Here is a 26,567-nt window from a genome sequence, read left to right as displayed (position 1 = left end):
TTTAAGCACATGTTTTAAAAAAAATAGGATATGGGAAGTGCTGACTGGTTGAACATGTGGAGTACCCAATATAATAATTGGGGGTTTACGTCGCGAGACAACTGAGTGTAGAATACACAGCACAGTGTTATGTTCCTTATTCTGGCAATGTTAGCATGGTTCAAGAAGTGGGAAATGTTGCACTACCCTTAATAACATCTGTTGGGCCCAGCAAACAGGATACACATACCCTGATCTGAAGACACTATGCCTAACTCAAAAGCAATATGAGATCAACCCGTACGTGTTTATTTGCGAAACTATTATGAATGAAATACGGCCTGTGTGGTATAGAACAATGCGCACACTCAAGTAAACATGCAAAAAATACGTATAAGGGCTCTCGACCTACATGCCGCGATGCGCTCTACGATATAAACAACACACTACAAAACTACATCCAACACTTTTTGTGCGGGGCAGCTCTGATGAGCACTTTCATATAACCGACGAATGATTCAACGAATGCAGTTCGAGTGGTCACGATACATTCCTACGTCGTTCATTGCAGTCGCGCTATGATGCTGCACAATATATGTATCTCGCGTAACAAGCCTGGCAATCGCACGATGTGCATGGGCAGAAATACGGCCTTCTTTCTTTGAAGACCAGTCCTCTGCAGGTATATTCTCAAACAATCACCAAGTCTCACGTTGTTGCTCAATCGCTCCCATTCCAGCACTTGTAAAAGCAGCAAACGGGTTGACGTGAATGGCAGCTGAACGGTTGAACTGCGAAGTTCTCGAGCACATAATCACAATTTCACGCCGAAAATGATGTTGAGGTGAGTTCGCGGTTGTTGTTACAATCGTTCAATAGTTCTCGGGATTACCTCGGACGAAACGCTCATCGTAGCCGGCGGCCATAACTGGATTTCCTCGCAAACGGGAGAAGACGCTAGGGAAGTCAGAGAAAGCCTCAGCTTTCATCCAATCAGACGCACGATTCTCTATCTACGTAGATGGAGCAGGTTTATCCCATCTACGTCACAAAAATGGCTGCGCCCATGGCTTGTTTTGGTTTCTTTGATGAATTAATTTCGTAATAGGAAGACAAAATTGAGAAACGAAGGTGCGTTTCGGGGGCAGTTGGATGTGCTCGTTCTGAATATCACAACCGTTTCAACACATCGGGAAATCGGCGTAGCTGACCTTTAAGGCAGGTAGTGCCGGTGGCACTGGTAGGGGATGCCGCGCGCTGGAGAAGGCTGCAGAAGCCGTTCAGATCCATGGCATCGTTGCCGCCAAAGCTCACGACTATATACACAACGCCCGTCAAAGCCCGATTGTCTCTCTCGTCGTTCCCCCGCGTCCCTTTCTCCTCCCGGGGTCCTCCCTTGACCTTGGGGACTTGCGGTCGCCCAAGGCCAATACGGAGCGTTAGCCTCCTACGAGGGTGTCAGGGAGGACCCCACAAATGAAAATGTTGAGAACCTCACAGCGGAAGTATGGTATTGCTGTTTGGGTTCAGGTGTCCTTGCGGCAAATACGTGCCGATGCCGACGGCAGAAGAATGCCTTTGTTGCCGCCAAATGAGACGTTACTGCCCAGCAAACCATATACGTCACAGGGAGATCTGTCAGATATCCTGCTTTGGATATGAGGATATCCCTGGGAGTAGTCCAGAGAGCCTAGGGACATCCATGGGGGATCCAGGGGACTAGGATTTGGGCACTGATTGAACGTTGCAGGAACGTCCCTGTGATGTTATCTACCAGATATTTGGATAAATAAATAGATATTGGACATTGTATGGTTCTTCGTTTAACTGGCTAGTTTGAGTAAATATTGCGTTTATTCATGTTTCCAGAGTCAAGTTACACACTTCTGCACTAAATGACATTCATTGTATTCTGTCTCTTCCTGGCGTCTGTTGCGAGTAGATTCGTCACGACGATATGTACTTCTGAACTGCAAGCAGAATGTTCGGCAGTTTTATAATAGCGTCAGGAAATATATGCGATACATACAAGGTGTTCATTTGCATCCGCTACATATTTTTCACAGAGGTACGACAGCAGCATAGACATCGTTTTTGCAATTCAGTTTAACGGCCAGGCGGACATCCTCTCGAAGAAAGCATGTAACTATGGGATGGCTAATTATCTAGAATTAATTGCATGTCTAGCTAGAAACTTTAGGCAAAAAAAGTTAGTAGAATGGAGTAACATAATTCAGTTTCAAGATTTGTTAAATTCACACGTGCGTTGTCATATTTATTGTCGAATTTGATGTGCTAAGAAGCCAAACCCAGGAGCCCATGGAGCATAGCGTTCATTTGAAGTCAGAGGATGACATGTTTCGGAGCAACCGAGATTATTGTAGGAGGTGTTGGCCTGCTGGCCAGATAAACTGCAATCAGGCTCAGACAAACTTCCATTGGTGATGGTGATGCGCCCGTGGGGCGTGCTTTCTCAGTTTTGGTTCATTTGCATAGCGAAATTCCATGACACACGCTCTTTTCTTGGTTTTTTAAATATACACTGAATTTCAATGAATACTGCCTTCTGTTCTGTTTGCAAATTCCTTAGTTAAAGGGCTAAATTAATGGATTTGAGATAATTAGACATCTTGTGGTTACATACTTTCTTAGAGATCGTGTCCACCTGTATAACTCAACTGCAAAAACAAAATCAATGCTGCTCTCATAGCTCTTTTTCTCAAGAAAATGTGTTATATAAGTTAGTAATATAAGTTAATGATTACAAAAATATCAATGCATACCTTTCTCAAGTTGAGCAGAATGTGAGACTGGTAAGAAAACGTTAGCCTCGAGCACCTTTACAAACTGAAAAAAAGAAAAAGCGATCCACGAATAAAGGTTAATGAGTAGAGCAACATTGACACATACCTTCCTCAAGTTGGGCAACATTAGTGCGCAACTGGTAAGAAAACGTTAGCCTAGAGCTACCTTTCAAAACTGAAAAAAAGGAGGGGAGGGGGCTATGTATGAATGAGGGTTAATAAAGAGACAGATATTGATATGTACCTTTAAGCCGAAAAAAAAAATTCTACCGCCGGACTCAGATATAAATTATATGCCTCGAGCACCCCCAAGAACTGCAAAGAAAATGGCTATATTATGAACAAACCGCATGAACAGATATCAATACATACCTTTTGCATGAGACAGCACAAACTATAAAAGCAGAAATAAAACTAGCTCTGGTGGCGTGAGATATAGTGGGCCATGGAGCACACTGAAAAACTGAGAGAAGAGGGGGGTATCAATGAATAAAGGTTAATGAATAGAGTGATATCGGTACGTACCTTCCTCAAGTTGAGCAAAATTAACGAGGAACTGGTAAGGAAATGTTAGCCTTGAGCACTCTTAGAAACTAAAAAAAGGCTATCAATGAATAAAGGTTAATGAATGGACAGATGTTGGTATGTACCTTTCGCAGTCTCAGTAATATGAACATGAAACAGACAACGTTAGGCTGGTGCACCTTTCAAAACTGAAAAGAAGGGGGGTGGGGGCTATGCATAAGTAAAGGTTAACAGACAGACAGACAGAAATACATACCTTTCGTATGAACGTGAAAATGGACTAGTGCTGGATTCGTATAAAAGACGTATGCCTCGAGCACCCTTAAGAACTGGAAAGAAAATGGCTATACTAATGAACAAATCCGAATGAACAGATATCAATACATACTTTTCGCATTGGGCAGCACAAACTATAAAAGCAGAAATAAAACTAGCTCTGGTGGCGTGAGATATAGTGGCCCATGGAGCACACTGAAAAACTGAGAGAAGACGGGGGGTATCAATGAATAAAGGTTAATGAATGGACAGATGTTGGTATGTACCTTTCGCAGTCTCAGTAATATGAACATGAAACAGACAACGTGAGGCTGGTGCACCTTTCAAAACTGAAAAGAAGGGGGGTGGGGGCTATGCATAAGTAAAGGTTAACAGACAGACAGACAGAAATACATACCTTTCGTATGAACGTGAAAATGGACTAGTGCTGGATTCGGATAAAAAACATGTGCCTCGAGCACCCTTAAGAACTGGAAAGAAAATGGCTATATTAATGAACAAAACCGAATGAACAGATATCAATACATTCCTTTCGCATTGGGCAGCACAAACTAAAAAACACAAATAAAACTCCGATGGTGTGAGATATGGTGGGCCATCGAGCACACTTAAAAACTGATGAAAGAGCGGATCCCAATGAATAAAGGTTAATGAACAGACAGGTGTTGGTATGTACCTTTTCTCAGGCTGAGCAGTACAAATATGAAACCGGTAAGACAATGTGAGGCTGGAGCACGTTTCAAAACTGAAAAAAGGAGGGGCTATGCATGAATGAAGGTTAACGGATAGACAGATATTGATATGTACCTTTCTTAAGTTGACAGAAGAAAAAAAAACTAGCGCTGGACCCTGATATATAGCATATGCCTCGAGCACTCTCAAGAACTGGAAATAAAATGGCTACATTAATAAAGAAACTGAATGAACAGGTATCAATACATACCTTTTGCATTCAGCAGCAAAAACTAAAAAAAACAACTAAAAGAAACTCTGGTGGCGTGAGACATAGTGGGCCATCGAGCACTCTTACAACTTGGGAGAGATCTGCATTCATGCTGTTGATTGTGCCTGGACCCTTCTAGGAACACTACAAGGAAGTTAAGTGTAGTTGACAAAGAAATGAGGTCACGATTTAAACATACCTTGCTCTTTCTGCCCTGTCCCTCGCATGGCGCAGCCACTCTTTTATCTGGTGCTCTACTTCGTACCGTGTAGTTTTGACAATTTTTTTGTGAGAGTGAATGGTACCTGAAATTTTAACAAAATCACAAAGACACACATTATCATAAAATGAAGTCCGAAGGGAAAGCAGTACAAACAACAAAAATAACAAGGTGGCAGAACCGGATACATTCCAAACTGATATTTGAACATTTCCTGAAGCCCTTAGCTGGCGAGTAGCAGGAGACAGGAGCAAGACATTATATATATGCATGAAACCAAGTATGCTTACGCAGGATGAGTTTTGGCAGGTTTAGGTCTCGCAAGGGTAATTTACCCTTTCTTCCTTCCCAACTGTACTGGCGTCCCAGTTCATTGCTGAGAACATACGACATTATCCTGCGAACTGCAACTTTTGTGGAGTTTCCCCCGAGCAGTGAATGCTCCAGGATCTATAAGAATATAATTATTATTATTATTATAGGGCAATGTTGAGCTAATGTACCAGACAAAGGGACCGAACAATTTTTTCTTGTAATTATGCCTAGTGCTCAATGTATTTTAAAGTGAAATAGTCACTCACTAACTGCTTCTCACGGTCTGGTGTTAGCTGCCCTTCAAACGTTTCGAATTCTTCTACAGAGCTGAGCGGGTTCTCTAGCAGCTTGGGAGCCTCAGTGAGGGAGTTTTGAAGAGGCATTAGGCTTGACAAGAGTTCCCCCTGTTGTTGTATCGCAAGGCGAAGTATATTGAAGTTCTTGAGCACCTGGTGCTGAAATTCTAAATACAGAACTAAATCAACTTCATATGACAAACAATGGAAGCCGAAAGTGGTGTTCAAACCGAGATGTGGTTATACTTTGTCATCAAAATGCTCGACAGAGAAAAGGTTGTGTGTGTACCGTAAGATGGCATTGGCTGCTGTGCTCTGGGCACTTGCACAAGTGATGCACCTGCTAAAAGAAGAAAGTTATCAGAACCACCCAGATATGAGTTTTTTAAATCCATGGTAGAGTATAGTGCAAGCCATAGCATTACCAGCTGCCGTAGAATCCTGGAGACCTGTCAAAATAAAACTAGATGACTTACAAAGATTGCAAGCTGTATGTCGTCCCCACCTAGTTCAAACTGCTTCTCTTGCATACCTTTGTGACTGCCGGTCACGTCCGCAGATACACCTGGTGAAGAAGGATTACAATACAATTAAAAGGTGAATGAATATAACTGAAGATGCACATGTGACACAAACACATGAAACTGTAATGGATTTGAAAACTGAGTATCAGCCAGTGCAGAAAACGTGCTCATCACACCTTCATCAGACATACTTGATCTGCAAGACTGCACATCATCTATGTGCAGAAAATCAATGTTTGTATTAGTATTTCGCAAACAAAGGACTGCAAGGTATATTCAAACACAGAGATTTATGCAAATATAGGTAAAGGGCCCACCTTGTCCGTCAAGCTGCACTGAACGTGTGCTCTCTACCTCGGTACTCATAGCTCGTTGACCTGTGATAGGGACAGGCAGGTATATGCTTGCCATTGAACCCATAGCAGGAAATACCTACTTGAAAACCTTAATGGAGTTGACTCATCAGTGAACGACGACTGACTGGATGGACACCTAGAGTCAAGCTGCTTGCCTGCAAAACACAGTGCGTTGTAGGGGTAACATATTTCGACGGCTGCATAGGTACAGTACCTGACTGTCTCTCACGGGAATTTGTGTGACACGGAGAATTAGAACACCCATCAGTGAGAGTTTGCTTTGCTGTAATTTACATAACAGCCGTCATGATTCCAGGGTGTCTAACAACGTGTCTGACCAAGTGCGAGCTGAATTACCTGCAATCTTTCTGCTGTGTGCAGAAGTGTCCAAAGGAACAGCAACAGGCAGCTTTCCTGCGATTTAAACTTGAAATCGCATCATTGGAGTTGGGGTAACACCACAGTAATGAACACGGAAATGACTTACTTAGAAATTAATTTCTCTAAACCATATTGGCCTCGCAGTAACCAATTCTTGTTACAGTACGCACATACCTTTGGCTGGAAAATTCTGTGGGACAGGCGGAAAGTCATAGTCGTCATCATCATCACTGTACACCATTCTTGGACGCCTGATTCGCTTGGGGGGCAATCTGCTCTCGTTCAAGTCCGAATGATATTCTGCAGCGGGCAGCATCTTGCGTGCTTCTCCCCAGCTCACTAAATGATATCAAATATGCCTTAAATGTGTACTTATGCACACAGCAAATATTTACTGTGCAAGACCAGCTTACTGAATAGCCCTTTAACTTGAATTTCGATGTCGTCAGAATCTTCACCAGGAGGCAATCCTTTCTTTACTTTCTTATCAACGATGTGAGTGGGCAGGTTTGGCCACTTGCAAGTGTTTCCATGGATCCAAGAAACTGGTACAATCCCCACCTCGTCACGGTCAAGGAAATGAACTATTGCGAACGACATCCATAACAGATGTGGGCAGGTAAGGAGATCTTGTTTGAAATGCGATACAGAACAGGTGCGGAACAATTACAACTTGGCTGGCAGGTTACAGAACCCTAGTATAAATGCACCATTGGCATTGCAACCATTTCTTGCTTGAAGGGCAATACAAGTATTTTTGTCACATTTTCTAGTGGCCATACCCTTAAAACTGGGCTTCGAGACACGACCTGAGTGCCTATTAGAGATGATGAAAACGGTTTGTGAAACAGATCGCGCTTTTGTGCCAATTTGTGCCCTATCACACACATCTTCTCTGACTCCCGCATTGTAGCAAAGTTTTTTATATCAATCATGTCACCATTCACCATACAGAAGCTGTCAGGGCCGCTTGTTGTGAGAGTGAACTGATTTGTCGTGAACTGATCATACTGTGGCAGGGTGCATAATGGATGAAGTGGGCCTCGATTGTGTGAATTGCCAGGGCCCACTTTCTTGGGCTTCAAGGACGTTTTGATCACAGTCTGCTGATTTTCACTAAATCTGTTGTACAGCTGTGCGAGCGTTGATGATGGCTTTCTGAGTAGCTTTTTGAGGGTCTGCATGTTGTTTTCAAATGCAAATGCACTAAATGAATCAAGAGGACCATGATTCTTCGCATCATCTGCCAGATGTAGGAGACCGTGGACATTATAAGACACCAAATGGTCTCCATACAGCTCAGTAAACATCTGCACAAAATGCGACATCAATGTGGAGGCGTACTCATTCTGGGTGCGGCACAGTTCATGAGGATCATAGATGCACAGTGTAGTGTTAGAAAGTTCAGATAGTGGGGCTGTTGAAGAATACCCTCAAGGACGACAGGCCCTGTGTACAACAGGAAAAGACGAAACTCTGTCGCCTTCCATCTTTCCACCTCGTCAACTCCTCGTGGTTTCCGGGAAAATTCTCTTGGGATGTTTTTTGTAGCGCAATGCTTTTAGCTGTTAGAGTATTCCTCTCAGTCGGGCCAAGTCTTACATCTAATGGCCCAGAAACCTAAAGTGAAATTAATTTTTTGACCACACCAAGACAAAGAAGGTGCATATAGTCTAGAGGTGCTGTCGTTATGATGTCAATACGAAGGTCTGTTAGTATGGATACTCCGCGATGGTGATCAGGGTCTTCTTGGTTGCGAAAGCTGTCATCCGTCCTCAACGATGCTGCTTCAGTGGAAAAGTATAACCTATTCACATCATTCTTTCCTTCATCCGTACACTTTGCACAGCCAGAAAAACCGGTGTGGCCTTTCGTGCAGTAAATGTACGAACGTGCGGGGGCGTCACAAATCATGCTGTCAAAGAGGATGTGTATCATCGTCGAGCCACGTACAGTGATTCCATCAGAAAGCAAGATGACCAGCTCATCAACAAAGTTTTGAAGATAGTCGTTCGGACAGGACGGTTTTGAGGTGCCAGCGTAAGCCCCGACAACAAACGGTGGCACATCACACAATTCTTTGATTTTGCATTGGATTGGCCATAATTCCAATTTCGAGCTTTTAGAAAGTGGAAGCCCATCTACATTAAACATCAGAGACACCTGGTCTGGGATGTCAGCTGAAGTTTCAAATATATTTTTGATGCATTCAGCCAAACCAAAGTGGCAGTATTCGCCAGGTGGCATTTCAGTTAAGTGTTTTGTGCTGCCTCTTGGGTTTTTTAAAAGGGTGCATGCGTCACTCGGAAGTTCTCGAAAACAAACATGCTGCCGGAGAATTTTCAGAAGATTTGACACGGAGGTGTGGGGAATGTTGTCGCTGGCGGCCTATGTTCTTGAACTCGCAGACAAATCGCAGCAGCTTAGATTGTCCGTCGGTTGACTACTAGATTCATTAGTGCTGTCTGATAAATCGTCCCGATGAATTATCCCTGTCATCTCGACATTGTCTGTAGTCTGTGAAATTTCCGACACAATTTCTCGGGTTGCTGGTTCTTGCACGTCGTTGCTGTAGCTGCAGCTCGGCACCGGTTCAGAGCTCTCATAACGACGAGAAGTATGCGGCTTTTCACATAAACTTTCAGTTTCCATATGTTCTGGCTCCTCGCGTAGCACTGAAATTGCTCCACGGGCTTCTTCGGAAGCCCTGCGGTGCGGTACCTTTGCTTGTACTTCGGCATTAGCGTTAGGGTTAACTTACATGTGCACGACCGAAGCCGCATGCGCGATACGTAACAACAGTCCCAAACAAACGTTTGCAAAGAAACTACAAACCAATATTTACATGTGATCTGTCGTCGCTCATGATGCCGCAGGACAAGAAACACACACACGAGCAAAAACAGCGGGCGTAACCGCCTACGCGTGAAGCACCATGTTGAGCACAAACTCGGATACGGATATGGAATTGGATAGCGCTAGACGGACACCTGGCGGTCTCTTTGTTTTCGCCCAAACACATTAATGAAAATGGGCTGAATAAAATGGGAGTTCTTACCCAGCCCTCAGAAACAAAAAAGATGAACGTATTTCTTCAAGAAGAAACGGCATTCTTAAAAAAAAAAAAAAAAACATTTAACGAGAAGGCTGTGACAGGCTAAAACCTTGGACTACATTCTGCCACTTCACGCGATCTCACCTTGTGACCTCTGTTCATTGCTCTGTCCAACATGATTATCAATGAACCGAAATCAAGTCATAACAGGTTTGAACACGTGAAAAATATGTATATTGTCTTATAGAAAAATGTTCTGTTTTGTACGTCTCCCAGAGCTCCCCGGGATGTAACAAACGGGATAAATCTCAATGTCACATTTTGGATATACCTGGGACATCTCCTAGACGTACAGGACGTTCGCGACGTTCGCGACATTTGTGGGACGTCTCCCGGATATTCCTGGTTTACTGGGTGAAGTAGCGCAACGGTTGCATTTCAATAAATCTGTACTTTCAAATACTGTGGCTGTAGATTGAGTTGGTCCAGGTGTCCAACTGCTACGTGAGCGAAAGCGACGACTACACTCTTATCAAAAACAGCGAAGTGGAGAAGTGAGTTCATTCATGTGGTGCCTTCAGTTTGTTATCAGTAAAGTTACATATTATAATTTTACGCTGTCCATGGTACATGCAGGAAGTTTCGGTACGTTGCCTACAAACAGTTTACCAGGTGGCTCTGGGGACCATTAGGAAAGGAATGCAGAAAAGCCCTGAAAGCATGTCCTTCTGAAGCATACAAAGGTTTTTGCCTTTTTGACGTGTGATGCAGTAGGTGCTGTCTGACCATGTGTATGTTTATTCACTTTCTCTGAGATGCAGCTCTGACTTTTCTTTCAGGTGCTTGTAGGCAGCATTGAATGCCTCCCATCTTGACAGAGGTACACTGCATGGTTTGGTCATGAACACAGCTTGATCACAACAAGCAATTTCATGCAAAATAGAGGTCTGCCATATACCCTTCTGGAGTAACCAGACAGCCACTACACAGTAAAATACATTCTACAGACATCAAAGCTTGTAATGTTGCTTTATTGATTACTGTGTTTATGAACGAGCATACAAGTGAGCAGTAAACAAACAAACAAGGAAGGAGAACATCCCCAAACTCTGTCCATATCAACTTGCAAGTGCTACTTAGTAACAGTACAGTAGAAGTTAAAATGTTAAACAAAACGAGAGCTTGACCCACCTGTGAGCATCAGGGTGTATGGACAATAGGTGTTGAATTCATCACTGGATAAAGGTTGAGAGGCAAATCATGCGTTTGCACGCTTTTACTTCCGAGTTTCACTTTCTTGTCAGTGACGATGGAAGCCTGTGTCGCTGATATAAATGAAGAATACAGTCAGTATCTATAGCGCACAATTTATTTGACACTTCTATTCTCCTGCGAGAGCTCAGGGCTCCCCAGAGGAAGGGGGATATTCCGTTTGGTACATTACGCAGCGTAGGCATCACAAAAATCGATCTGAATTTGAAGTGCACCATATATATGTAATTCCTGTGTATCGGTAAATACATACTTCGTGTGCACTGGTGTTCGCATCGCCAGACGTCACAAGGAGAAGTACTAGTGTCGGGTCTGCGGTCCGTTTGAGACGTTTTCGACCGTCCGCTGCTACCATTTCGTACGACTCGTCAGAGAAATGGGTTGAGCAAATACGGCGTGCCTCACGAATGTTTTGACCAAGCGCGTGCAATAACTTTCGCTTCCGCGCATTTTCCGTTGGAATCTTGTGGTACACAACGTCCCTTGTCGAAAGAGCACACTTGGTGTATCCCCGAACATTACAGTAGATAGCTGGCATTGCTGTCAGGTGAAGTTCTGTTCAATTTCGGCAGGAAATCAACTTCTTTGCGTACACAAACCCTGCCAGACCGCAATACACGCCGTGCGATATGGTTGGGAGGAGAGCAAACAAAGGGCGCTGACAATATTTTGGGATACTGTTCCTTCGATATGTTGAAGAATTGTCCTGTAATTCTTGTGATTCTAAAAGCGGTGTTTATTGGTGATTAGTAGCCGGTCAAAAGCTCATTGTGCATTACTTAGGTAACACGTGACGGGAGTACTCCCGTCATGACTTTTTTATCTGTTGCGGGGCGCAACCTACCGTCGGATTTAATTTTTCTAATTTATGCTGTGTAACAACGCGCTTTGAGTGCTTAGGCTCTGTGTGCAGCATCACACAGGCAAACACTACCAGGTCGCACACATAAACAGGGGAGCATAGCTCGGCGAATTCATTCATGATGGCCTTCACCGACTTCATCCATCATAGATAGAGAATGATGTGATGTTGAATGAAGGGCATGATGTGATGTGAAGTTGAAGTTGAAGTTGAATGAACGGCATGATGTGAAGTGAAGTTTAAGTTGAATGAAGGGCTATGATGTGATGTGAAGTTGTAGTTGAATTTAGGGCTATGATGGGATTTGAAGTTGAAGTCCGCGTGATGGGTTTTGAAGTTGAAGTCTGTGTGATGGGATTTGACGTTGAAGTCTGTGTGATGGGTTTTGAAGTTGAAGTCTGTGTGATGGGATTTGAAGTTGAAGTCCGTGTGATGGGTTTTGAAGTTGAAGTCAGTGTGGTGGGATTTGAAGTTGAAGTCCGCGTTATGGGATTTGAAGTACAAGTCCGCGTTATTGGTTTTGAAGTTGAAGTCCGCGTTATGGGTTTTGAAGTTGAAATCCGCGTGTGTGGGTTTGGAAGTCAGCGCAATGGTTTTGAAGGGGAAGTCAGCGTGATGGGTTTGGAAGTTGAAGTCTGTACGATGGATTTTGAAGATGACAGATAGGTTTAGAAGCCAATAATGTTTAGTCGATATTTGACGTTCACGTGTCGTGACTGTTACTTGTGCGAACGCGTGCGGAGTGAATGGCAAATGTGTATTGGAGTGCACCGAGCGAACATAAACGCTTCGCGTTTCGTGTCTGGTGTGGGCGTATGGGCCGGACACTGCAGATGCCTGCGCCCCCCCCCCCCCCCGCCGTCGTTGTGTATCGGCGGACGCAGAGAGGGAAAGTGTTTGGAACGCGTTACTCTTTCGCGTAGTGGGGCACGGGGGGCAATGTCATGTAGCCGGAGTCAACCGTATGTTGCAAGTGTAAGCGGTAGATTAGATCGAGAGGCAATTTGGCGTTCTGCGGTCGCGCGGTCTGCACGTTGCGGTTGTTCTGTTTGACTTATTTGCTCGCCTACAGCTATAATGTGCGTATATATGTATATTGGATGGGTTTGGATTTCAGCCTTCGCCTTCGGTCGCGTATGCAAGTTTTACTAGACGACAGTAGATTGCTGTCGTGCTGACGACGTGTGTTTTGCTAGACTTATTTTGTGTTTTCTCAGATTGTTTTTTTTCTTTGTGTGATTGGGATCCAAATAGGACAAGATCGGACTGGCATTGTTTTTGTGGACGTCTTTTATTTTAAATGTAATACACAGAGGTCACTATAGGTCTCTTATATATCTGAGGTGCATAGGTCATGTTTTGGGGAATTATCTGTTCCGCATGCGTGTAGCATCCATCGGACACAAGTGTTCCATCAAAGGACGCAGCTGCTATTTCTTAGATATTCATCACCAATAAAGTATACGTTTCAGCAGAGATGGGGAGGTTCATTACCACCCAAAAGTTGCTAGTTACGAGTTACGTCATTTACCTAAATATATAATGAAGTTACAACCTCCAAGTTCTGAAAATGAAATTAAGTGAGAAATGAAAGTTCTTGCTACTGTGCCGAAATAAAGTTTGGAGCGGAGGTCCGAATATACCTTGTCAATTGGACACAAAGTGAGAATTGGAATTCCAAGTTCTGCGAGTTCCCATTTTCCGCGCACATTTCATAGAACCTTGCCAAGTGTGGCCTCATCACCTTCCCCGTTAAAAAATGCACTCCACGAACTCAAAACACTCTGCTGCGACGTAACTCAGAAGCACGTCGGAATTGTGGTAGCGTACATCGAGTACATCGCGCTGCAACAAGGCGGAGCAGACAGGGTGCTGGCGCCGAGCACGTGCAAGGGGCGGGGTCACTGTCGTCGGATTTTTCAGCAGCAAAATAAAAAGAAAGGAGCCCGCGTCGTGCGTTCTGCCTGTTTGGACGTGAAATGTAACAGAAATTTCTAACTTTGCTCATAATACTTTGGCGAAGTTACCTCAAAAAGTGACTAACACTACAGTCAAGTGATTATGAAGAGAGGTTGTTTCAAACATCAAATAAAAACGGGCAAGAGTGGGATTGTTGTAAACTGTGTCAACACATATTTATTCACAGATTGTGGGAGAGGAAAAGAAAGTGTTTCACGGACTGTAAATTGGTGGTCTTCCGTGCTCCTTGCACTCTTCACTTCAATTTGCGCCTTACATTCTCTATGTATTACATGGGTCCATATGTCTCGGTCGTTAAGAATTCACTTAGTGTCGTCCGTATATACCCACCTCGGAGGAAAAAGAATACAATGGGTTACACTTTTCGGAGGGCGGACTCTCAGTTTTTAGTGTCAGTGATTTATCCAGACCCTCCCACATCCCTTTGACAAAAAATTTTAGCGACACCCCCTGCAAAAAAGGGGGCTTGCTATTTCAGCTGTAATGACATGTCGGTAATTATACCTGTTATCACGTAGCTGTAATAATGACCACACCCCCTGCTTGGGATTCCGGATAAACCACTGCAGTGGTGTATTGCATGAAAGAATGAGAGTAAAAACGTATGTCCAGCGAAGGTGATCACAGGTCGCTGAATTCTTCATGACGGCTATTTCCAGTGTCAGTCTGCATCATGTCACAAGAACCCATGTAATACTGAGTGACAGGTCACGATGTAGTATTGCGATGTCGAAGCGAATACCCCCGCGTCACGAGTGAAAAATGGCACCGCGGAAAAGTCAGTCGTACGAAGCCACATGAACATGCAATGTACCGGGAGACACGGCGGTCGTACGAAGTCACATGAACGTGCAATGTGCCGGCAGGCAAGGATGTCGTACGAAGCCACATGAACCTGCAATGTGCTATGCGCTCACTTAGCTGTCAACAACGGGCGCAACATTGTGCACCAACGCTACCGCGTAAGCAACATACCTCCCACCGCCGTTCACATGTGACAACGAAGGTCAAACGTTGCATCCCTCCCTTTCCTCCTTTCTTGGTGCACCCTGCTTCAAAGCCCAACCGAGAGCAAGGCGACCGCACCTTCCAAACAGCATACCCCTCCTCTGCTTACGCTTTCGCCGCCACTACCGGGAAATCCACGCTAACAGGGGCGAGGACGACGCCAACGTCGTAATATTCCAGCAGCGGGCAGCCGAGCACACCAACGTAGGCCTTCGTTGGTAGTCAACTTCAAAACCCCATCAGCGGTCTCCTGAAGCCACATGAACGCGCAATGTGCTATGCGCTCACTTATCTGTCAACAACGGGCGCAACATTGTGCAACAACCCTACTGCGCAAGCAACACACCTTCCGCCGTTCACATGTGACAGCGGAGGTCAAACATGGCATCCCTCCGTTTCCTCCTTCAATTGTACGCCCTGCTTCCAAGTCCAACCGAGTGCAGACTGACCGCACCCTCCAAACAACGGGCGCAACATTGTGCACCAACGCTACCGCGTAAGCAACATACCTCCCACCGCCGTCCACATGCGACAGCGGAGGTCAAACGTTGCATCCCTCCCTTTCTTGGTGACCCTGCTTCCGAGCCCAACCGAGAGCAAGGCGACCGCACCTTCCAAACAGCATACCCCTCCTGCGCTTACGCTTTCGCCGCCACTACCGGGAAATCCGCGATGGGATCTGAAGTTGAATTCTGGTGACGGGCTGTGAAGTCGGTGATGGTTTCTGAAGTTGAAGTCGATGATGGGTTCTGAAGTTGAATGATGGGTTATGATGTGATGAATTCTGAATTTGAAGTTGAATGATGTGATGTGATGTGATGAGTTCTGAATTTGAAGTTGAATGATGGGTTATGATGTGATGAATTCTGAAGTTAAAGTTGAATGATGGGTTATGACGTGATGAATTCTGAAGTTGAAGTTGAGTGATGGGCTCGTGATGTGATGGTTTATGACGGTGATGTGATGTGATGGGCTTAGCATAAAAATGACCATGATGTGATGTTGAATGAATTGTTAGGAAAATGCTGACCTATGCAGGGGAGTCAAATTTCACTTTACAGTTCCTTTAACTGCGCTCACTCAACCCCTCCCGCAAAGCGCGACCTAAAAATAAAGACGTTTTGTAGCAGGTAGAAATCTGGTTAATGTGAGGGCAATGCACGCGAAAACCTCGTCACCAATCCCTCCACCAACAGTCTCCGCCACATGTAGCCTCTGCTCTAGTTTCATATCGCACCTGCGACCCTGTTGCGATCCCTGTCGGTAGCGTGAACGTGTCACTCGGAAGTGAGCGCACGTGGTATATGACAGAACCTAACGCTAGCCTTGAGAATTTGGTATACCCTGCAGAGAGTCGAACCCAAAATTTTATCGCATCGGTTCGCGTTCGACCGTAAAGGTTCAGTTCCGATTCTGCTCCGCAAGGCAACGATAGCGGTTCAAACCGATGAATTCTAATCGGTTCGGTTCACGAACCGGTTCAATAAGGACAACTTGCCTCCATCCGAATGTCCCTCGTAAGTGACGGTGGCGCTCACGGAAAGGACAGCCTCGGCCCTGTCGTTAAGCGGAGCGACAACTGTCGAGATGACTGTAAGTTAGTTCGCGCGACTTCTATCAGCACCGCCACGGTCGGCGCCGATGTTTAGATCGCACCATACTGGCAATGAGCACCGTAACTTTTACGTTGTGCGCGAAATAGGTAAATGCATCACCGAAGAAGCTACACTTCGCTATCGGCAATGCACAGATCATCAGCACTATACACAGATATTGCCTAAAACTTACTTTTCTCCGCTTGTGAACTGTCTGACAGCCCCTCCGCTGGTGTTTGATATCGCGGCTAATTCTGTCCACTCGTTTTGTCTATTTTAGTGCGTGTCGACAAAGCGCCTGTGAATAAATTGCGGTGCTCGGTCCTGAATTGCGACGTTATTTCATATTGGTCGTACGTTGGGCGAGATGCGCGAGGCGTTCGCTCCATATAGTCAACGCGTTAATGTGTCGTCTGCTATCAAAATAAGCGGCGTTCCACCTGATTCTCCTCCTCCTGCGCGATTGGCTGAGAGCAGAGCGTCTCGTTCCCAGACGCACCCAAATCGAATGACAGTCAACACACCAAGAGCGCTGCTGTTAGTGGCGTGTGCTCAGAAGAACTTGCGCTGTTCTCGTCTTGCCGGTGTCATTTCTTTATTAATCCATTTTGTGCAGATATTTTAAAAGAATTACGATACTCACGTATGCGCAATGCCTCCCTTCTGGTTCCGGCAGAGGCTCTGGTGCAGAGCTTCAGCCAGAAGAGCCATGGTACCTTAGAAGATAAATGAGCGTATCGATGAGGTTTCAACAGGAAGTTTCTATGTAACAAGACCCGTAGAATTTTCTGACGTGTATGATGGGTAGACAAATAAAAAAGACGCCACTCGTCTGCTTTTCCACAAACGCGCAATTTATTTATTATATTTATTTATACTACAGTCTGCGAAGGCAGTCCAAGTGGGGAGGACATGAAAGAAACATTCAACAACAATACATTGCCCCGATTTTATGTAAGAACGAGGACACTGTAACACATGAGACAGTATCCTGATAGCGGGCATTCCATTCGCGTACCGTGCGTGGGGAGAACGAATAAAAGAAACAGTTGCAGGTAGCGCAAAAGTCCATTGGTGATTTACTATGGGTGTGTCTTGTAGCCCGTGTTTGCGTAAAGGTTACATAGAGGTCTGGAGGTAATGATAAACTGTTAATCAGAAGGTAGAAAAATTTAAGACGGTGAATTTTTCTGCGTGCGGAATAGAGTTCTTGATTTATCGATGAGTGCAATGACATGACGGAGTTTCGAGGAATATATTGGTCGAAAATAAAACGGAGTGCACGCTTCTGGACAGATTCAATCCTGTCGATGTTTGACTGAGGGAATGGGGGTCCGAAACTACGTCCGCGTATTCTAAAATCAGGCAAATACGCGTGTTAGAGGTGGTTAACTTTACGGTAGAATTTGCGAATTTGCGAAACGTAGGTACCGCCGGGGCGACCACTGCTTAGGCCGATTTCACACTGACGTGTTTTTGTCTTTTTTTCGTCCGTGTTTTTCACGGAGGCAAGGCGGACTCATTGGAACCTACAGGACCGATTGCCCTTAGGTTCTATTTTTGAAACAAACGCACGAAAACCACGGTAGTGTGAAAGCGGCCCTAATCTGTGCCTTGCGAATCATGTCATTGATATGATTGTTCCAGCGGAGATTGGAGGAAATGATTACGCCCAGGTATTTATACTCATTTACTCTTATCAGGGGAAAATTTGATGAACAAGACAAAACATTTCAAAATCAGAAAAAAGCTGCATTATCAAATCTCGTGAGGATCTCGAGAGAGTCTGGATGTTCCAGGATGAACATAGCTCAGTAGCGGTGCCCACATGTCTCCCCGCGCATGCTCACTGTGTGCTGAAAAAATGAGGTCATCTAGGTGATACTTTGAAGCGCGTATAAGTGGCCGTGTTTGCGTCGACGAGCGTCCGAGGGCACGACTTCCCTTGTTGCGTCGCGTCTTTGCTTAGATGTTCGTGTGGGCGCAGATAACCAATAAAAGAAGTCACTTTTCCCAAATAAAGGAAGCGTTTGCGTCGTCTTCCGTTGTTTACGTGTCTCTCAGTTTCCTTGTTCGTCATGTATACTAGCTCGTCTGCGCCCTTTCCCTTTTGGCAATCCAAATTATGTCATGGAAAATTTAAGGACGATTCTCATTCGCATAGAAGTAGAATTAATTGAAACAAACTCTAAAGGGCTACATCCGCTAGAAGACCTTCAGAGCTTGGCAAACCTATTCTCAAAAGTCAACATGCATCAACGTGAATGCACTGGCACACTATAGATGACCGTACACATATGAGATTCCTTCACTGTGCTTTATCTCCTCCTGTCGATTATGACTTACTAAATATGAGAGCGAAGACAAAGATGGTACAAAGGCAGGACAAGGTGTCAGACCTTCCGATAGACCTCCTGGGAAGAATCGTAAAATCGCTTTCAGGAAAGTTCAAAAAAAGGTTCCAGGAAATTATTTGATGAACCACAACGCGAGACTCCAGGGGGGGGGGGGGATATGTTTATTAAGAAAAAGGGCCACATCTGGTGGATTCAGCGTAAAAGCAAACGTTTGCTGCGCACTTTTCGCTGCGTAATAAACGTCCATCGAGAAAGGGTCAAATACGGTTAAGGAAATTTCGCTGAATTTTGCAGCTACCCACGAAATGGCTTCCCAACATGTGTTTTGCATTCGCAGTTTCGTCACGTAATACATCATAAGGCTCAGGGACGCGTCGAATAGACTGTGGTATGTTTACGCGTCGAACCACCTGTGGTTGCACTGCAGTTCCCGAATATCTGCGTATAGCAATGAGCATATTTTAATGCATGCAAGCTTTAGAGAATCCCCTTAGAGAAAGTGAGTGCGCATAGTGTAACTCGGATTCTACTTGAGTGTCACGGAAATTTTCTCCAGTGATGCTACCGCTGTGACGAAGAAGAAAGACTCACAGGCCGGGTCAGGTTTCAGCTTCATTTGCTTGCGCTCTACTTGCGGTGTACTAAGGTCTGTCTGGAAACGGCGTATAGTTGGTATTGATTCATGTTGGAAGCGCAGCGTAAACAGACATAGGGCGCAGACGACAGCACGACTGCGAAATCTCAACTCGTAGTTTGTTCACATGGCACACGTAAATAGTTATGATACAAAAGCTGACGTCGGCATCCAGCACAACCACCATGTGTCTCCCCTTAAGAATAAGATCGCTTCCCTTTGCAGGTCAATAACCGGTGAGAAAAGTGCCCCTGGAAACTATTGATGCTTGGATTTTGCAAGACGTAGGGGAGACCCGGGAGAGTTGTCAGTTTTTGCTTCTGATTTTGCTGTGAGGAAAGGACGTTCGTCAGGCTGATGGAACCAACGGTGGATTTTAGTGCCATCTTTTCGCTACACAACGCACGTATTAAACTAAAGCTGGCTTTCAAAAACAATGTATGAATAACATTTGCGCGGAGCCAGTCAAGTGTGACAATATGCCCCAGTAGCGGGGCACGTTGTAACACGGGCAGGATGCATCAGCTGCATTTTCTCGTAAAATTTATTGTGGAGGTATAAAGAATGGAATACCCACTGGAAGTGCATGTGGAAAACATACAAAACGGGCAGAACAACCTATAGCGAAGAACCTATTACCTTAAGCCTTACATTTTATATTTACACGTATGTCCTAGCTGTACAGAATCCATGCAAGCTAGCCATTACTGGCTGTAGATCGGCAATGCAAATGTAAAAGGCGGCAATATATTATTACATGATCTCTAAGATGCACTAAAAAAGCCACTGAAACACTTTCTCGCGGATATAGTCTGCGCTGTCAGTCGCTCCACCAGTTGAAGCACGTAACAACTTAGCAACACACGTGACACGTAACAACTTTTCGGCGACATTCTGCCTAGGGACCTTTTCCGCGGGGACATGTTTCCTGAGGCCGTTTTCTCCGGAGCGTTTTTTCCGGGGTCCTTTTCTTCTGCACCCCATCACGACACCGAGTAATACCGAGAATGGACAGAAGGATGTAAAGGAAACGATGGAAGATGGAAGATGTGAAGGAAGAGAATCGGAAAGCCTATTATTTTCGGAACCCAACCCTGGTACTACGAATGGTCTTTCGCCGCAGGTTTAGAGCTGAACAGGAGTTAGTTTCTAGATAATATACTGTGTAGACGGACCAAAATTAAGAAATAAAGATCATTCAATAAAGTGCCTTTGATATATGTTTTTTGTTGTTTTTCTTCAAGCTGGTGCAGCTAAAAAAAGGAAACTATGAGGGTAGCACAGATACCGTTTTTCAATATGAGCTATATAAGAGCAGGCGGACATCGTCTCGAAGAGAGTATATAACTACTTGATGAATAATTACCTAAACTTTATTCATTAACCCTTAATTTAGGGTTTCCAGGCGAAATTGATGTAGCAGAATTGGAGACAATTCCCGCTGAATGTCCCATTCTGCTTTAAAAATCCTCAAAATATCCTCAAAGGGCACGTAACAGTAAAATATCCATCGCCAAATTTTGTTATTGCCATTGTTGCAATGCGAATGAGTCGAAACCGCGTGGCTGAGTAGCATCTGACAGCAGATCGGCGCCTACTCAAGTAAGGTCCATCGCTCCATAGCACGTGGCCATCTTATGTCTTGGTGTTGTTGATGGAACTGCACCCACTAGTCGTGCACGCTCAGCCCCTCTGACGTGGAATGAGAGTTAATTGCTTTCCCTGCGCTGCTATATTCCACCCACTGTCGGCTTCGGCTGATTTGCACTTAACAATAACAACAGTAAGTTGCATCAATTCAACTGCTATTCTTTTTTTTTTTTTTGCTATAGTCGTGTCGATGCCCACTTGTTTGTGGCCAATAGCGACAAGCTATTTCAGCATCTACCTCCCCCCCCCCCTCCGCGTTGCAAAATTCGACGATGTATCAACGTCAATGTCTAATTCCAGGAGTTTTTTTTTAAATAACATGGCCTTCAACGAGGAATGTATCCAATTCTGCTATCTCACTTTTACTTGAATGCCGCTAATTAAAGGAAATTAATTAACATATACTAGTTATATACTATCTTCTAGGGGATGTCCGCCTGCCGTGTAACTCAACAGCAGAGACGGCATGTATGCGTCTCTTTGAATTTTTTCTGATATGATGCAACTACAAAAAAAAACACACACACACACACACACACACCTCTCGAAGGCTTACAAGTACTGCTTTCGGTTCATGGAGCGTGTATGACACAAGCTGCATACAGAGCCCACAACACGCGAATGCAGGAAGTTACTGAGGCACAGCACTTCGGCCTGTGGTATTGAATGGAGTGCGACTGTTAGACGAACACCGACTGTGTTTGTAAAAGGGCAAACTGGCTGAGGGGATTATGCAGCCATGACGTCAAGTGGTATGCCTAGGGTTCTGTTCGGAGTTTACTCTTTGGGCGTGTTCGGAGAGTTGTTCTTGGCCGTTTTATATTTCTCCAAAAACTCGGTGTCTTTCGTCATTTACCCTTCCTTATTCTAGGATCTGTTAACCCGCGATGCCAGGCAATCTCGACACGAAGGGCAACTGACGCCGCCATCCACTCACCAGTGTATGGCTTTCCGTGCTCAGCTCTCGATTGCATGAACCTCCAAAAGCGGATTTTTTATAAATACGAATAGCTTTAAATAATTGACCGGCGTGTGTTTTTTGAATTTTTCGGACTCATGCAAAAACCTGGAACGCTAGCTATGCCATGTCATGGCTTGTGCGCGCTCTATAAACTCTCGTATTGCATGGGAATACTGCGCCACCATCTGGAGTCCCATCTGATTTACTTCCAAAAACGTGTACGGCCGATACAAACAAAAGCCTCGAAGGTAGGTATTTAAAAAGAAGACAGAAGGACATGGATGCTACCTTGAGAGAACTGACTGCGATATCCTGCGGTGGTTATGGACCTCTCTTTGATACAGAAAATTATTTTACAGTCCCACGTACAAGCACCTACATATTGCCTACCCGAGGAAGTGAAGGCGAGATCCGCTGAGACTTGAGCACAGCAATTTATACAAACCGACCTGCATCCCCTACAAAAAAAAGTGAACATTCTATAGAAATAGTACGCAGCATTGTGGGTAGAGTTGCTGACTTTGTATACAAATTCCAGGTAGCCCTTATTTATTTTCAAGATAATTCCTTTGAATACCTGGTGACTAGTATGCATAGAAAACGGGTAGTCAAATCTACATATACATATTGTATATACCGTGATTAGAAAATGTGCACAGATGTCCTTTTATTCCCTTTTGCGAAATTTGGTTGATCGCGGAGAAATTATTTCCAGGACTGTCCCATACAAAAAAGAAAGAAAGAAAATGTATATAGATTGTACAGAAAGGGTATACAGAAATGTTTGCGAAGTGGGCTGAAATTCTCTACAAATTCTGTGTAGCCCCTGTTTACTTTCAACACATAATTGCTTTGAAAATTTTGTGACCAGTGTTTTACCAGTTATTATACAATTGTATACTATCAGCTTATATGTAAACGCTGAAACTTCACAATTACACAGACAGGACCAATCCTGCACCAGCAGACCTGATAGTGCCTTCAATACACAGTTGTGAATAGAAAATGTTCCCAGGAACAGGCACCGCAAATGATACTGCCTCGGCGACCGTTTTATTGGCAGCGCATTCAAGGACACGGCCTAGCCGGGGACGGACCGCGTTATCAAGGGGCTCTTGTCGAATATATCAAGGGCCGGCTCCCCTTTACCTCCCTCCGTGGCGTTTTGAAAGGAGACGTGGTCATTATCTATGGAAAATGATAAAGCCATCTTTGTCCATGTCTTAGCGAGACATCAGTGTTCCACGCTGACAGCTACACCTGTGGAGGCCGCAGTGCAAGCCAGCAAGTGTATATACAAAAAGAAATTAGCCGAAGCTCTGTGGTTGCACCTGGAGAATATGTTTACAAGTTGATCGTGCACTCCCAGCCGAAGACGGCCGTTTCGACCCAACTCGACCACGGCCGGGGCCTTCCAGGTTTTACACGGCCCGCCCTGGTGGAGTAGAGACGCGCCCGGCTCGGCAAGGGGACTCAGTGAATGGAACCCGGCCTAGCATTTACAGCCGTGACTTACGCGTTTCTAGCGCTTATAAACAAATTTGTAAGTAAATTGCTAAGAAGAGAAGACAAGGCCCATACAACAACGCTACAGGACGAGACCAAATTAAGTCCAAAACATACGAGCCAAGCGTGTTATCGTTACACTACAAGTTTTTCTGGAGGTAGAGGATTTTGTCGAGAAACTGCTTCTGCCAATCCTCACCCCTTTCACCAAGCTTTGCGCATGTCACTGTGAAATATGTGAGGAGTCAGGAGCAATGTGAAGTGGCTTGCAGAAGGTTGTAGAGGCTTGAATAATGCAGCGTCCTTTGCTTTTTTTTTTTTCGAGTATATGCACAGAAATGACGCAAGCCCGTGATGATATGAACCAATAGTCCTCCATCGTGCCGAATTAGCTGCGTAACCCGAACTCTTGGAAACATGTTTGTCGGCCCGGGCCCGGCGCTGCTCGCGGTGCTGGCGTATTTTGTCGGGCCCCGTCGGGGGCCTGTGCACGGCTCTACCTCATATAATACGTAAACTCATTTAGTTGACAGCGCGTTTGAGAGCGCTGCAACCGCTGTGCGTGGCGCATTCACACCTCATTCCCAGCTTTCGTGGACAGCGACGCCTTGCGCCCTGTCGCGTCCATTGAGTGAAACTTGCCGCCAAGACAATAGAAAAGTGCTGTAGCAGCTATTCTATCTAAGGTATCGTAATATTCCCGAAGATACACGCTTTGACATCTATTCTAAGCTTATACAAACGAAACATTGCGTTATAGATGAAATACCTTTGGTTCCCCAGACATCCCGCTTTTCGGACGTTGAATACATGGGAGGTATGGGGATTTTCACGCAGGAAACGATTTCATCGCTTAATATTTCTGGTAATCTATGATGCACTGTAATATTCCAGTGGATATGCGTTGTAGGGTACCTTTAGATTCAGCATTTAGAAGAAGTGCTAGAGTCCCTCAATCCTCTCTGGTTCCCTTGTGCGGCAAATTTGGCCCAGATGATAAAATTTCGGAAACAGTCAAAGTGGCTTCTCCGCGTTGCAGCCCGCGTGCAGCAGGGAAGTTCCCTTTACGCGTCAGTTGAACTTTTCTCTGCTTATTCAGATTTAGTAACTGCTTTTGACTTCATTTCTTGAGTTAGATATAGTTTTCAGAGCATGGTTGGTACAGTATGCGCCCGCGGGTGGAACACGAATTTTGAAGCGTTACCTCTTGTCATATTAATTATTAAGATGTCGCTGTTCGATGAATTGGGTTATGTTAACGTATTTGAGAAAATTTTTGCAGTAGACTTTTTGTTTATCGCCGTTCGGTTTTATGAACATCTGACAATACAACAGTGCATGTTCACGTAATTATATTGCACAGACTGATAATAACCTCCCAAAGCATTCCCAGAAGTGCGGGACACAGCTCCTTAATGTTGGCTTGACCTGCGTACTCGCTGCCCTCCATTCAGTGATGGGCATATACCAGTACATGAAGTACCAAGTACTTAAGTAGTGCTTTAAGTACATTTACGTGCACTGGTACTTTACTTTAAGTACATTTTAAATCGTGTACTTTATTAACTTTATTATCGTGTACTTTGTACCGTACTTAAAGTACTTTTTTCTGAGTACTTTCCCATCAAGTACTCAAGTACCCAAGCTTGGACTCCAGACAAAAAATCACAAAAGAGTATCAAAAATGCACCCTACTAAAAGCGCTAAAATGAAAACAAGAAAACGAAAACTCACAGATAGCGCTATTCTGTGTGTTTTCATCTTCTAGTCGTCATTTTAGTGCTTTTAGTGGGATGCAGTACCAAGAGTCCCAGTCTGACATTTCACCAAAAACGATTTTTGTGCTGTTAAAGACAATATTTGTTGAAGTAAATTTATTGTTGAGAGGCTTGAAATGTTGGAAAAGTATCAACGCTTCTATGATTATGTCAAAACGAACGGAATGCAAAGACACGCACATATTATGACACTGCAACCGGCAGCACAATGACTTGGTCAATTGTCATTTCAGTTCTCCCAATGCAGGGTTCTATGCTTTATTTATGTTGTTTACTTCATTGGCAATTAATAATCATTTTATATAACAATGTGTGATTGCATTACATGATGAACACTCTGAAGGAGAAAGACGCACATGCTTTCATTTTTACATTTTACGTTTTTTTAATTGGTCACATGGATTACATTGCTGCAGATCACAGTCGTATAAAAATGATAGCTTACATTGTGCTTCATTCTTTTTTACTTTCTTCATATTCTTTTTTAAACATGTTGTATTTCAAAAAGTAGCATGGAATGCCTAGAAATATATAATCTCCGTTGGCTTGTACTTTTCTCCCTTGAAATTTCCTAGCCTGTTATAACAGAAGATTAGTACCGGAACACCACACTAAGCGGGTGATCTTGGATAAGTCAGGGTATAATACATAATCACAGCACAGCTGATTAACGCAAATCATGTCGTCAAAGATGACACAAATTATGTCAATTGATTAAGTTCATATTCACGGGTTAGCACTTAACCTAGGACTTTATGGCTTTAGAACATTTGTCAAGAATGCTGGATAAAGTGTTGCCAAAAAGCAAGACACAGATACTAAACAGTGAAATGCAAAGTAAAAAAAAAATCGCAATGTACTTGATGAATACTTGAAGTACTTTGCCCTACTACTTTGTACTTTACTTGAAGTACATTTGGAATTGGGTACTTTGTACTGTACTTGAAGTACTAATGACGCCAGGTACTTGGTACTTTACTTTAAGTATAATTGAAGCAATGCATCCCATCTGGTTTTGTTAAAATATCTGTTGATCCTGAGCTTTAGAAAGAAATGCGCACACATGTGTGTTGTTGTGAGAGGCCTTTCGATGGCGTACAAGTGGAATGGAAGCGCAAGAACGTCATAGTTTTGTTCCTGGAGGACTTATTTTAGCCGTGTTGGCTCCGTGGCAGAATGCGTTGGTGTGCTATTGTTCTCGTACTTGGCCAAAACAATGGGTTCTGCAGAAAATGCCCATGTCAGAGATGAAAGGTGAAGTTGTCTCTTACGCTTTGCAACTTTGTGCCC

General features: G+C 44.2%; 2 long non-coding RNA genes across 2 annotated transcripts; both read right to left on the bottom strand.

Annotated features, from left to right (window-relative positions):
• Positions 1 to 3,711: 3,711 nt before the first annotated feature.
• LOC135373500 (uncharacterized) lies at positions 3,712 to 4,479 on the bottom strand. Its single transcript, XR_010416496.1, has 5 exons — positions 4,392 to 4,479; positions 4,261 to 4,329; positions 3,982 to 4,054; positions 3,851 to 3,913; positions 3,712 to 3,787 (listed from the first exon to the last, which is right to left on the bottom strand). It is a non-coding gene; the product is annotated as an uncharacterized LOC135373500 (long non-coding RNA).
• Positions 4,480 to 6,182: 1,703 nt separating this feature from the next.
• LOC135373471 (uncharacterized) lies at positions 6,183 to 6,654 on the bottom strand. Its single transcript, XR_010416476.1, has 4 exons — positions 6,596 to 6,654; positions 6,453 to 6,521; positions 6,319 to 6,393; positions 6,183 to 6,259 (listed from the first exon to the last, which is right to left on the bottom strand). It is a non-coding gene; the product is annotated as an uncharacterized LOC135373471 (long non-coding RNA).
• Between the last annotated feature and the right edge of the window lie 19,913 nt (positions 6,655 to 26,567).

Source organism: Ornithodoros turicata, unplaced genomic scaffold (assembly GCF_037126465.1).
Source record: "Ornithodoros turicata isolate Travis unplaced genomic scaffold, ASM3712646v1 Chromosome25, whole genome shotgun sequence".
Taxonomy (NCBI): Eukaryota; Metazoa; Arthropoda; class Arachnida; order Ixodida; family Argasidae; genus Ornithodoros; species Ornithodoros turicata.
The sequence above is the reverse complement of the archived record's forward strand: the minus strand, read 5'-3'. Positions and strand labels throughout refer to the sequence as shown.